Consider the following 11,416-nt stretch of genomic DNA (forward strand, 5'->3'; position numbering starts at 1 on the left):
GAAGGTCGAAACAACTAGAGTGTCGCCCAACGCTAAGAGAACAAACTAACCGTTGACGACATCAGGAGCCAAAAGACCACACAACCTCCTTCTCGCTCATCTAAGAGGGACCCTTCCCCCTTGTCCAGACTCGACGACACCACACCATCAGACGAAAGGAGGCGCTCACCATAGAGCTAGAAGGAGAACCGGCTTATTCAAAACACCCTCGCCAGTCAACCGTACACAACCACCTCGTCAGTGAGATGTCCTAGTCTATTGCCAAGCCACTGCCCACAACAAGTCAAGCAAAGTGGGGGAACCTGCAGGAAGAAGAACCAGGAATGGAATCGAAGCTGTAGGCCTACGAAGGTGGCGAGTGACATAGGAGAGTTCTACCAACGCCGAAGAGCGAGATCGCTACGCATCGCCACAACGTTGTTGCGAGGGATCGAGGGCAACGACCCATTGTCCAGCGAGCTGACACGGGCGGCTGAGCTCACATGATCACACACACTGCCAAAAACGTTCTTTTTTATGGGATGGAGGGAGTAGTTATCAAGAATAAACATTCTTATAATGCTGAAAAAGTGATGCTCCCACTACATAACATGTTAGTATGTATGTGAGCACAAAAGAATTAGTTGGCTGGTTAAAAAATACCCATGAACTTGAATCAAAATGCACCCAACACGGAACATATTTTTGGTGTGAGTTCAGATGATAATTTAATCAATTGGAACAAAAGACACTAAAAGTCATTAATCAACAGGATAAAAGATCTTCTAACTCACAACATAAAAAATTGAGTTGTTGGAGTAATATATTAGTATTTGTTAGAAAAGGCAAACAAGCTAGAACAAAAATTAGTATGAACAAATTTGATTGGGAGAATGTGTGCACAATCCCACACCCAACAGGTTCAAACCTCTGCGGGTGAGAATTTTGATCCATGCTGATGTTGTACTATCCTTTATAGTATTCCTTAGAAAACTTATGCTTATTTGGAAATTGGATTATAAAAAGAATATATTATGTATGTTAAGCTTCATGCAGTAGCCAACGCAAGACTCAGATGTATGACTCATAAGGTCTATACGTGGACAAAAGGGGGGGCAACAATTTTTTTAATGAATTACGAAAGCCAGAATTTAAACTCAAGATCTTAGGCCATGATACCATGTTAAGCTTTATGCACTAGCAAACGCAACCAAAATTCCGAACTGTTGGAAAGGGCTAGGCAATTGATTATAGACTTCAACAAAATAAAGATAAATTCAAACATAGATGAGACCCTTCACTGTCATGTAGTCATATAACAAATGTGACTTTCTTTTCTGAATATTGATAGACTAAAAGAGAATACATATTCTAGGTAAAAAGAAAGGTAGAAACTTTGCATCATGTTGGCTGACGATGTTTGGTGTTAGATCTCTCAGGTGCTAGGTATCCCGGTAGACAGCAACATCAGCGGTTATAAGTTCATTCACTTGACAACTCAGTTTAGGTAGTACAATAATGTGTCCCTGATTAGTTTCCTTTTGTTCACGGGCCTATTATTGACTGAACTGAACACTAGACACTAATAAACCACCACTGTTCTTGTAAGACAAACCCCTTCTTATGGACTTTATTGGTTCCAACCATTTTTACAGATGGTCTCAAGTGAGACAGATGGGCGTGAAATTAATATGCTCAAGGACATTGGGATAGAAATTGTAGCCAAATGTGATAGTTTGCCTCTTGCTGTCAAAGTTATGGGAGGGCTCTTGTGCCAGAAAGATAAAAAATACCATGCGTGGAAGATGGTTCTGGATGACTCTATATGGTCAGAATCTGAAATGCCCGAAGAGCTAAACCATGCAGTATATTTAATCTATGAAGATTTGCCTTCTTGAATCAAACAATGCTTTCTATACTACTCCCTTCTCCCTAAAACTACAGTGTTCACTAGTGACAACATCATTGGCATGTGGATTAGTGAAGGCTTTCTTCATGGAATCTCAGGCGACTTAGAAGAATTTGGAAGCAAGTACTATAAGGAGCTAATCTCGAGGAACCTAATAGAACCAGATGTAAAATATGCCACTCATTGTGTTTGCAACATGCATGATATTGTTCGCTCATTTGCTCAATTTGTGGCTAGAGATGAGGCACTAGCAGCTCACACCGGAGAAACTAGTATTGGTAGTAAACTTACTGCACAAAAGTTTCTTCGGTTATCTCTAGACAGCAAAGCATCAGAATCAGATGGGCTAAAGTGGACTTCTTTACAAACACAAAGCACACTGAGAACACTAATATCAGTTGGCCACATAAATATGAAGCATGGTGATTCTTTGGTTCATTTTCCATGTCTACAAACTTTACATATAGATTCTGGACATGTTGGTCTCTTGGTTGAATCTTTGCATGAATTCAAGCATCTGAGATACTTGTCCTTACAAAATTCTGATATATCTATTCTGCCAGATAGCATTGGAAAGATGAAATTCTTGCAGTGCATTAACCTTGTAGGATGCAAACAATTTGTGAAACTTCCATGTAGCATTTTAAAGTTAGGGCAACTAAGGTATCTTAATTTCTATGATACTAGTATAAACAACATGCCTCGAGGATTTTGTGTTCTAACAAATTTGAGATCATTAGCTGGGTTTCCAGCCCTGGTGGATGGAGATTGGTGCAGTTTGGAAGAGTTGGGTCCTCTTTCTTGGCTCAAGAATCTTGGACTGGACAGACTAGAGAATGTAATTGCTTCCTCATCCGCAGCAAAGGCAAAGCTTGATGAGAAGGTGCGTCTTAACGACCTATCCTTATATTGTGGTAGTAGATTGGGAGATGATGGGCTGATTAAAGAGGAAAATAGCGTCTCCGGTGAAGAACAAGAACGAATAACGAAGGTGTTTGATGAGCTCTGCCCTCCACCCAGGTTAGAATATCTTGTCATCGTCAGATATTTTGGTCGACGGCTCCCAAGGTGGATGATGTCATCATTAGTTGTGCCCCTCAAGTGTTTGAGGATTCTGTTCATTCATGACCTGGCTTGCTGCAGAAAGCTTCCTGATGGCTTGTGTCAGCTCCCTTATCTAGAGTTCTTTCAGATCAACCGTGCTCTAGCCATCAAGCATGTTGGACCAGATTTCTTGCAGTCCTACCATCACCACAGTCCTCGTCCTTCCCAGGTTCTGGCTACATTTCCGAGATTGCATACGATGGATTTGATGGGAATGATGGAATGGGAGGAGTGGGAGTGGGAGGAGCAAGTGGAAGCCTTTCCTGTCTTGCAGAAACTTATGCTAGTCAGCTGCAAACTGAAGTGTCTTCCTCCTGGCCTTGCCTCCCAGGCAAGGACTTTGAATAAATTAACTATACACTATGTCGAGGGTCTCATCTCTCTTGAAAACTTTCCATATCTGGTCGAACTGGAAGTGGTTGGAAACCTTGACCTGGAGAGGATCACTAACTTTCCCAAACTGCAGAAGCTTACCATCCAAGACTGCCCAGAGCTGAAGGTGCTGGAGGGTGTTCCTGCACTCCAAAAGCTCGTTTTCAAGGATGACAATATGGAGACACTCCCAGAATTGATGGGGGGTATAAACCTAACGCATTCCGAGCTAGACTGCAGTCTAGCTCTGCTCACTTCCATAGCCGCCGGACAAACTGGCCCTGAGTGGGACAAGTTCAGCCGTGCTGAGCATGCTAAGGCATATGCAGGTGAAGGACGGTATGTCTTGTACAAAGCTAAACCCTACAACTTGGAGACAAATGTCAGCTCTTTCATGTCTAGAGGTGATTTAGCATTGCTTTTCATCTTAAGTTTGCAATTTATTTTGGTTATTTGAACTACTCTCTTTGTTTTTCACCTTTCATCAGTGTGTAGGAGTTCGAACATATTCCCAACAGTTCCTTTTGAATATACCATTCTAGTGTTGAACAATAAAACATGGTATTAATGTCAACATAGATGTATTACTAGCTTTTTATCTAGATAAAAATAGATGGCTGACTATTTGTTGACCAGTGCTACTTTATGATATGGCTGGAGTATGTCATTTGATAAATTTCTGCTGTTGTACCTTGTTCCTACTTCCCTGCTCACATGTTATTTCTGGATCTCACAGTTTTAACTCAAATATTTGATCTCTTGCCTTGCCAGCTATGAATTGTATAATTACTCTACCGGTTTCTTCTTATGCAGGGGCCTTATCTTATTCTGACGATGCGCAAAGATTTGAGTCTGTATTCAAAGTGACAAGCAAAACCTTTAGCTACATCTGCAGCTTGGTGAAAGTGCCGTCATGGGAACATACGGGTAGCTACACCTTTGTTGACGGGAGGGTGCTCTCTTTAGAAGACAAAGTAGCCGTTGCACTGAGAAGGTTGTACTCTACGGAGCCATCGGAGACCCTAGAATCATCTCTTGGTGTGAACGAGTCAACCATCTTGTTGGTAACTGAGAGGTTCGTTGCTGTTGTGTACGAGCGAGGAATGCACCACGTGCACTGACCAGACTCCAGTAAAATGGATAAGATCAAGTACATGCTTGGAAATATCCACAATATGCATAACTGCTGCGGTGTTATACATACAACTCATGTCCCATTTGGACCAAACTACGGCCATGGGAAGACTGAAAACATTATAATGCAATATTTCGTTGATCCAGAGATGAGGTTCTGGAACATTCATTTGACATCGGCAGGAAGCATGGACCAATTGAGCATTTTGCAGAATTCTAAATTCTTCAAGGAGTGCGAGAAGGGTGCTCACTTGAATGGCAGCAAGCTGAAGGCATACTTAGATGGACCAGAAGTCGGGGAGTACATAATTGGTGATGAAGGATACCCTCTTCTACCCTGGCTAATCACACCTTACCAGCAAGAAGACCTCTCAGATTCCAAGGCGGAGTTCAATAGGAGACACTCGTCAGCCACGTCATGCGCGCTGAAGGCGCTGGCAAGGTTCGAAGATACATGGAGCTGCCTGCAGGGAGAGACGCGGTGGCCGGACAATCTGGACACTCTAGAAATGATGATTGGTGCCTGCTGCTTGTTGCATAACATAGTCATAGATATGGAGGATGATGCGGCCATGCCAAGCGTTAAGCGGGGCGATTACTGTAAGGAAGTGTGCCAGTTAACAAATGAGGATGCTGTCAGGGCAAGGGATATGCTGTCACAATACTTCTTGATCGACAGGTCATCGAAATCAGGAGGTAATTAGCACAGCTGCTCGTACATCTTAATTAGTTCTATGCATGGTTGCTCTGTCCCCTAATTTTTCATTTTTATTCCCTCTTTTTTTTATTTGTTCCATTGGCCCGGCGGATGCAGAGTACAATGACGAAGGAACTTCATCAGTGTCAGGAGCTGAAAAGAAGGAAACAAGAAGCACAGACAAGAACATCAGAGGAATAGATGATTAAAAAAGAAAACTTCTTTCTGCGGCATCTTCCAGCTTCATTCTAGGTACGACTGCGAGGTGCTAGCACGCTATGCTTCAAGTACTATCCTCTTCTTGATTTGTTCTTTTCATTTGGAATTAATCCCATTGATAATCGCTAACTGATTAACTCTTCCAGATATACATTGGAAATGTGCTAAGCAAAGCATTAGTATCTATTAGGTGAGACTCTGCTTGGCAGATTCATTTTGCTATGCGTGGAAATGATTTTTTTTATATATATTAAACACTGGTGCATGGTCATACATCCGATACAACTAAAACCATGACTTGATCAGGCGGAAGGGAGCCTTGATCCTGCTGCTGGGGGCTTCTAAATGCTTGGATTCAAGAGGAGCGATGCAACTGAGCTTTGCATCGCTGCTGCGACATGAATTGAGCAGCAATTGCAAGTGTTGTGTACTCTGTACTTTTATGTATGGGCGATAAGCTTTCATGTGTAGTGCAGATGCATGGAGACTGCCTGTAGTTTCCATGAATCAGTTTTGTTGGTGCAAACTGAAGAATTTGCAAACATAATGGCAGGGAGTCCTGTTTGTTCAGGCCAACAATCTTATTGAAATGCAAGCCTAGTGGGGACAGGGCATTTAGCCCCGGCCCGTAAGGGGCTTTAGTTCCGGTTCACCAACCGGGACTACAGGGGCGGGACTAAAGGCCTAACCTTTAGTCCCGGCCCTGTTACAAGCCAGGACTAAAGGTGCCCCACGTGGGCGCCTCGTAGCGCCCCAGGGGCAGGACCTTTAGTCCCGGTTCGTTACACGGACCGGGACTAAAGAGTTTCAGATTTTGCTTATTTTTGGGTTTTTTTTGAATGAAATTATTTTTGGGTTTTAGGGTTTTAGGGTTACGTGTTCGGGAGATTAAAGTGATGCCTCGTTTGGTGTTCGGGAATTAGTTTTCATATAATTTAAATAGAAATAATTATGCATATATATATAAGATTAACTTATCTTACAAGCGAGCATATATATACAATTATATAGAGATCTGAATTATCGGGACTAGAGCCCGTCTATTCAACTACATGGACGAACATCAGTAATGGCCCCTAGCTACACTAAATCGTCCTTTGTCATCTATAGCTTCCGTCCTCAGAAAGGTCGCAAGCTCCTCTGCAACAGCAATCGCGCGTTTCTCTGGTAGGACCTTCGTCCTCATGGCCGTTTACTATATAGGAAGAGGAGATGAATATGAATATCAATCATGATAACAAAGAATGACGGGTAAAAATAGAGGTGTGAATGTTCATTGCTTACATCGAATCTGTGATCCTAGTGCTCAGAGGTAAACGTGCGAATGGTCTCGAAAACATAGTATCCGCATAGATGCGTCCCCCTTGGCTGCTGGTCGCACTTTACGAGAATAGAATATATATAATCAAAATAATAATCTAGCATCATAAATGTATTGAAAATAGAGGTATATCATACTACTACTTACCTAAGCCGCTCTAAAGGTCAGCTTCTCAGGCTCGATACCGGGAGTCACGCACTTGAACCGCTTCCAAACCCTGCCCGACAAGGATAATGATTTGCTAAGTTTTTCATTAATTGATATATCAGAAAATCAACGAAAGAGACCGATAGAGCGCAAGAATGATTGAAATTACCCTTGGAGCATGTCCTGCAGGCTTTGGAACTGTTCCAAGGGTCTCAATAATGGGTCGAAGGCATCAACTCTTCCCTTATCGATTTGAATGTCCAACAGAATCCAATGCAAGTTGCACATGTATATATATATATATATATATATATATATTTGTGTGTGTGTGTGTGTGTGTTAGTAACGTATAAGTGAATGACCACAACAGAGTAAAGACCCTCACCTGAAGTTGTATGGAAACAGTATGTGGTCACAGAAATTTTGATCTGTTAGAAACCTTAGAAGGTTTTCCTCCGTCTCCTTGGGTTTATCAGTTAGCGTCGCTATATGTATTTTATCTGGGTCAATAAACCCAATATTTAGGATGTTCTTACTTTTACAATCCAGAATCTTCATTCTGCATAATAGAGTACAAGTTATATATAGACAATGAATTGAAATAACTAAACAAGTTATATGTAGACAACGAATTGAAAAACTTACAGACAATAGCAACTCATAAGCGATTTGTCGAGGGCGTCGCCATTGTACATCTGGAAGAGTTCATCAATGTCGATATGTATTTCTTCGGGGCGGCCGTAGTACTCCCGTGGGACACTCACTACGATCATCGTTCTCCCATTCTTTGATTCACTTAAGTACCATGTATGCAAGTAACGCATATTTGTTGGGAGATCATCTTTGCTGACCAAAGGCTCTCCCATGACAAACTGTGGCTTAGGGGCTACCACAGCCTTGGGTAACCTGTCGTCTTGGGAAGCCAGAACATCTTCAACCGAGACACCCCATTCAGCCACCCACTTCTTTGCTAATTCAAAATCTTGCACCTGCACCGGAGGGGGAACATTCTCGGTTAACACCTTGAGGGGTGGGATCGACTGTTTGGCCTGTTGTCCAAGTTGAGGAACGTCTGATTTTTTCTTGCATGTAGTTGAACTTGATTTGCTCCCACTTGCACTTGCACGTGATCTGCTCTTTTTCACTTCCTTCTGCAATGTGCGTGTATAGTCATCAGGCTTATGGTGTAAGTCATACTGTGATGGAAGGGTCGTGAAGTATTTTGCAAATGCTATTTGCTTCTCGGTGTATTCCAGGCGGGGCTCGGGTTCCTTCTTTTTCATCTGCGCATCATGATGTTCCTTTGCTATCCTGGCGTTTTCCTCGGGGGTACGATCATAAGGTCTGATAGGAAGATTAGCATGAGGTACCTTTGGGAGGGGCGAACGTTTGCGCTTTGGGGGGCTCCGTCGCTTAGAAATCATCGGCGGAGCGTTCTTGGTGGCACGCTTCCGCTTAGTATCCTGTGCGGGCGGCGGCGGAGACGGACGACCCAAGTCCGGCGGCGGTGATCGAGATGGACTCGTGTTGTGCTAGCCGACGTCATGTGGAGGGCTTGGAGGTAATGGAGCTGTAGGTGACCTGCGACGACTCAGAGGCGCTGTTGTCCTTGGGGCCGAGCCTGGAAGCTTGATGTAGTTCTTATCCCATAGGATGACTCCACCCAGTACTTCTCCGAGTGTCCTCTCATCTTCGGGTCCAGCTATGTCGAGCTCCATATCATGAAACCCCGCCATGATTTCATCCACCCCGACTTTAGCAAAGCCAGTTGGAATCTCACGGCCACGCCAGCGTGCATCAGGGCCAGAAGGTAAAGCTTGTCCGACGGCCACCTTCATGGATATGTTCTTGAACTTCTGATGGAGTTCACATGATGTTGACTCCTTGATTCCATCCACGGGGTAGCCGGGACCGCCCTCTATCATTCTTCGTGCATCGTCGGGTGGGGCCTCAGATTCAGCCACGCTCCTTTTCCGCTTAGATGGGGCGCCGGTAATATCAAGTGCAGGATCTTCCTGGCGCGTAACTCCTCTAAGCTCATCAATCTGCTTCTGTTGCTCGTTAATCCTAGCAAGCAACTGGTTGAACTTGTCATTCTCCTCATCCTGCTGCCGCTTCTTTGCTCTCTCTCGGCTTCTGTAAGTGTCTTGGTCTCTGGCAAACCCAAGCCACCACGGGTAAGAAGGACCGAAGCCTCGCGTTCGTCCTCAATGTTCGTCATTGCCGAGGACCAGTGTGAGCAAATCTTTCTCTCTATCTGCAGTGAAATTTCTTTTTCCCTCCTTAATTTCTTTCACTATCCTTTTCCAATTCTCCCTGGGTATCCTAAGACCGTCAGTGCAGATGAGGTCCCCTGTTTTTTCGTCGTACGACCCACCATGCGCAAGGAACCAATTTCTTGCTCTCAATTCCCACTCATCACGGAGTGGTTCAGGTACGATGCCTTTATCTAGCAGATCTTGCTCTTTCTTATCCCACTTTGGGATGGCAGTCTCATAGCCCCCTGGCCCTAGCTTGTGGTGATATTTCTTCTTGTCGGCATTTATCTTGTTCTTTTCTGATAATGCATGTGCATCTTCTGACTCCTTGTACTCTTGAAATGCCTTCCAGTGATTCGCCTGCTTGGCTAGATACCCCTCGAATACTGGCACTTTCTTTGTCTTCAGATAGTTTTTCCATAGCTTCTTCTTCCAGCTACGGAACAGTTCGACCATCTTCTTTAGAGTCCACTGCTTGACTTTGGCCCTCAGTTTGTGTGCGGCGTCTTCATTCTCACATTCTGGCAGGTTGAAATGTGACATGAGATCATTCCAAAGATTTTCTTTGTACCTTTCGGCGACATAGTCACTATCGGCTGCCCCTTTGCGCTTGTTCCACTCCCGAACGCTGACCGGGACGTGATCCCTAATGAGAACTCCGCATTGCTTCTTGAATGTGTCAGCAGCATTCTTAGGAAGCTTGGGTTCGCCCGTAGGCAATATCACCTCAAAGGTGTAATGCGTCCGTGCATCCAACTTTCTAGTCGGGCCTCGTTTCGTAGCTTTGCTCGATGTGGAGGCCTAAGAGGGAGAAACATTCGTCAAATGAATGTATATGTATAAAATATAGAGCTATCTCCAATATTTTTCACATATTACAAGTGATTGTCGAACTTCATATGCATACCTCGCCGGACTTTATTATTTCTTCACCGGCTTCTCCATCAGTGGACCTATCACCTTCTCCGTCATTGGACCTATCTCCTGCCCCATCGGCTTCATCTTGGTGTCGCTCGACCTCCATTCCATATCCGGAGGGGTTTAGATATGATGACGGAGATTCAGCTGGTTCAACGTCGGGGCCGTCTTTGATTATATCTTCGAAAAGTTCTTCCTCTTCGAGGTTCCTGATATGTGGATCCATAGTTCTGCAAAAAACGGATTCTCTTAACCTTTGTACCAAAAAAGAATTATTCAATCACGAAATCCGTTCCAAAACAACTTTAGTCACGGGTCGTGGCTCCATCCGGGACTCCTAGATTTCTGCATAGTATTCAAAGTAGGAGTACTTTTCCAATTTGAGCATTCAATAAGCAAAACCAAATCGTAAAATAAAGTAGTATTCAAATTAGCATGCATTCAATTATAAGCAAATGCATCATCTCTTTTGTCTGTACATCGTCGAATATTATCACTAATACTCCTCGAATACTATCATACATATAGCATCACTGATACATCTAGAACCGTTGCGCCCGACGGGTATCGGCGCGGGCGGTGGACACCCAAAGAGAAGGAACCATCACAGGATCATAGCTCCAGTGAGATCCCCGAAGAACCTGCCAGGTATGCTCGAACCTGCCCTCCAACGCAACCATGTAGCGACGGACGTGCTCATCCTCCTCGCCGACATGGTGACGTACCACCTCCGCGGTGTCCGGAAGCCTCGGCACCCTCACTGGCCCACGCGACCGCCACCAAACAAGGATCGGGTCAACGATGGGCTGGCTCCTCACCAACCTACGCCCCCCGGAAGGTAGCACCTCCCAATACCAGCCGGGCGGAGCCCAGTCCCGGACAGGGCCCCTCTGATCAAGCAGTTGTCCTCCGCCGAGTCGACGACGAGGATGCGGGATAGGCATCGTAAAATGAACTAAAAAATAAAATAGTTCTATTAATTTTCTTGCTAAAAATAAACTATTAACACTTAAGCATATACAATAGCAAAATTAAACTATTAACACTTAAGCATATACAATAGCAAAATTAAGCAATAATCTAAGAAACACTATTAACACTTAAGCATATACACTATACAATATTTCTTCTTCTTGTAACCCTAAACTAATTTTTCCTCTTCTTCTATTTTTCCTCTTCTTCTACTTCTTCTTCTACTTCTACTTCTCCTCTTCTTCTACTACTTCTCCTCTTCTCTTCTTCTACTTCTCCTCTTCTATTCTTCTACTTCTTCCTCTGCTTCTCCTCTCCTCCTCTTCTTATTCTCCTTTTTCTTCTTTTCTTCTCCTCCTCTTCTTATTTTCCTTTTTCCTAATTCT

The 11,416-nt window shown here is 43.8% G+C and overlaps 1 pseudogene; it reads left to right on the forward strand.

The window, feature by feature from the left end:
- The first annotated feature begins 1,634 nt into the window (after positions 1–1,634).
- Positions 1,635–5,643, forward strand: LOC123404802 (annotated as a pseudogene).
- The last annotated feature ends 5,773 nt before the right edge of the window (positions 5,644–11,416 follow it).

Source organism: Hordeum vulgare, chromosome 6H, assembly GCF_904849725.1.
Source record: "Hordeum vulgare subsp. vulgare chromosome 6H, MorexV3_pseudomolecules_assembly, whole genome shotgun sequence".
NCBI classification, from domain to species: domain Eukaryota; kingdom Viridiplantae; phylum Streptophyta; class Magnoliopsida; order Poales; family Poaceae; genus Hordeum; species Hordeum vulgare.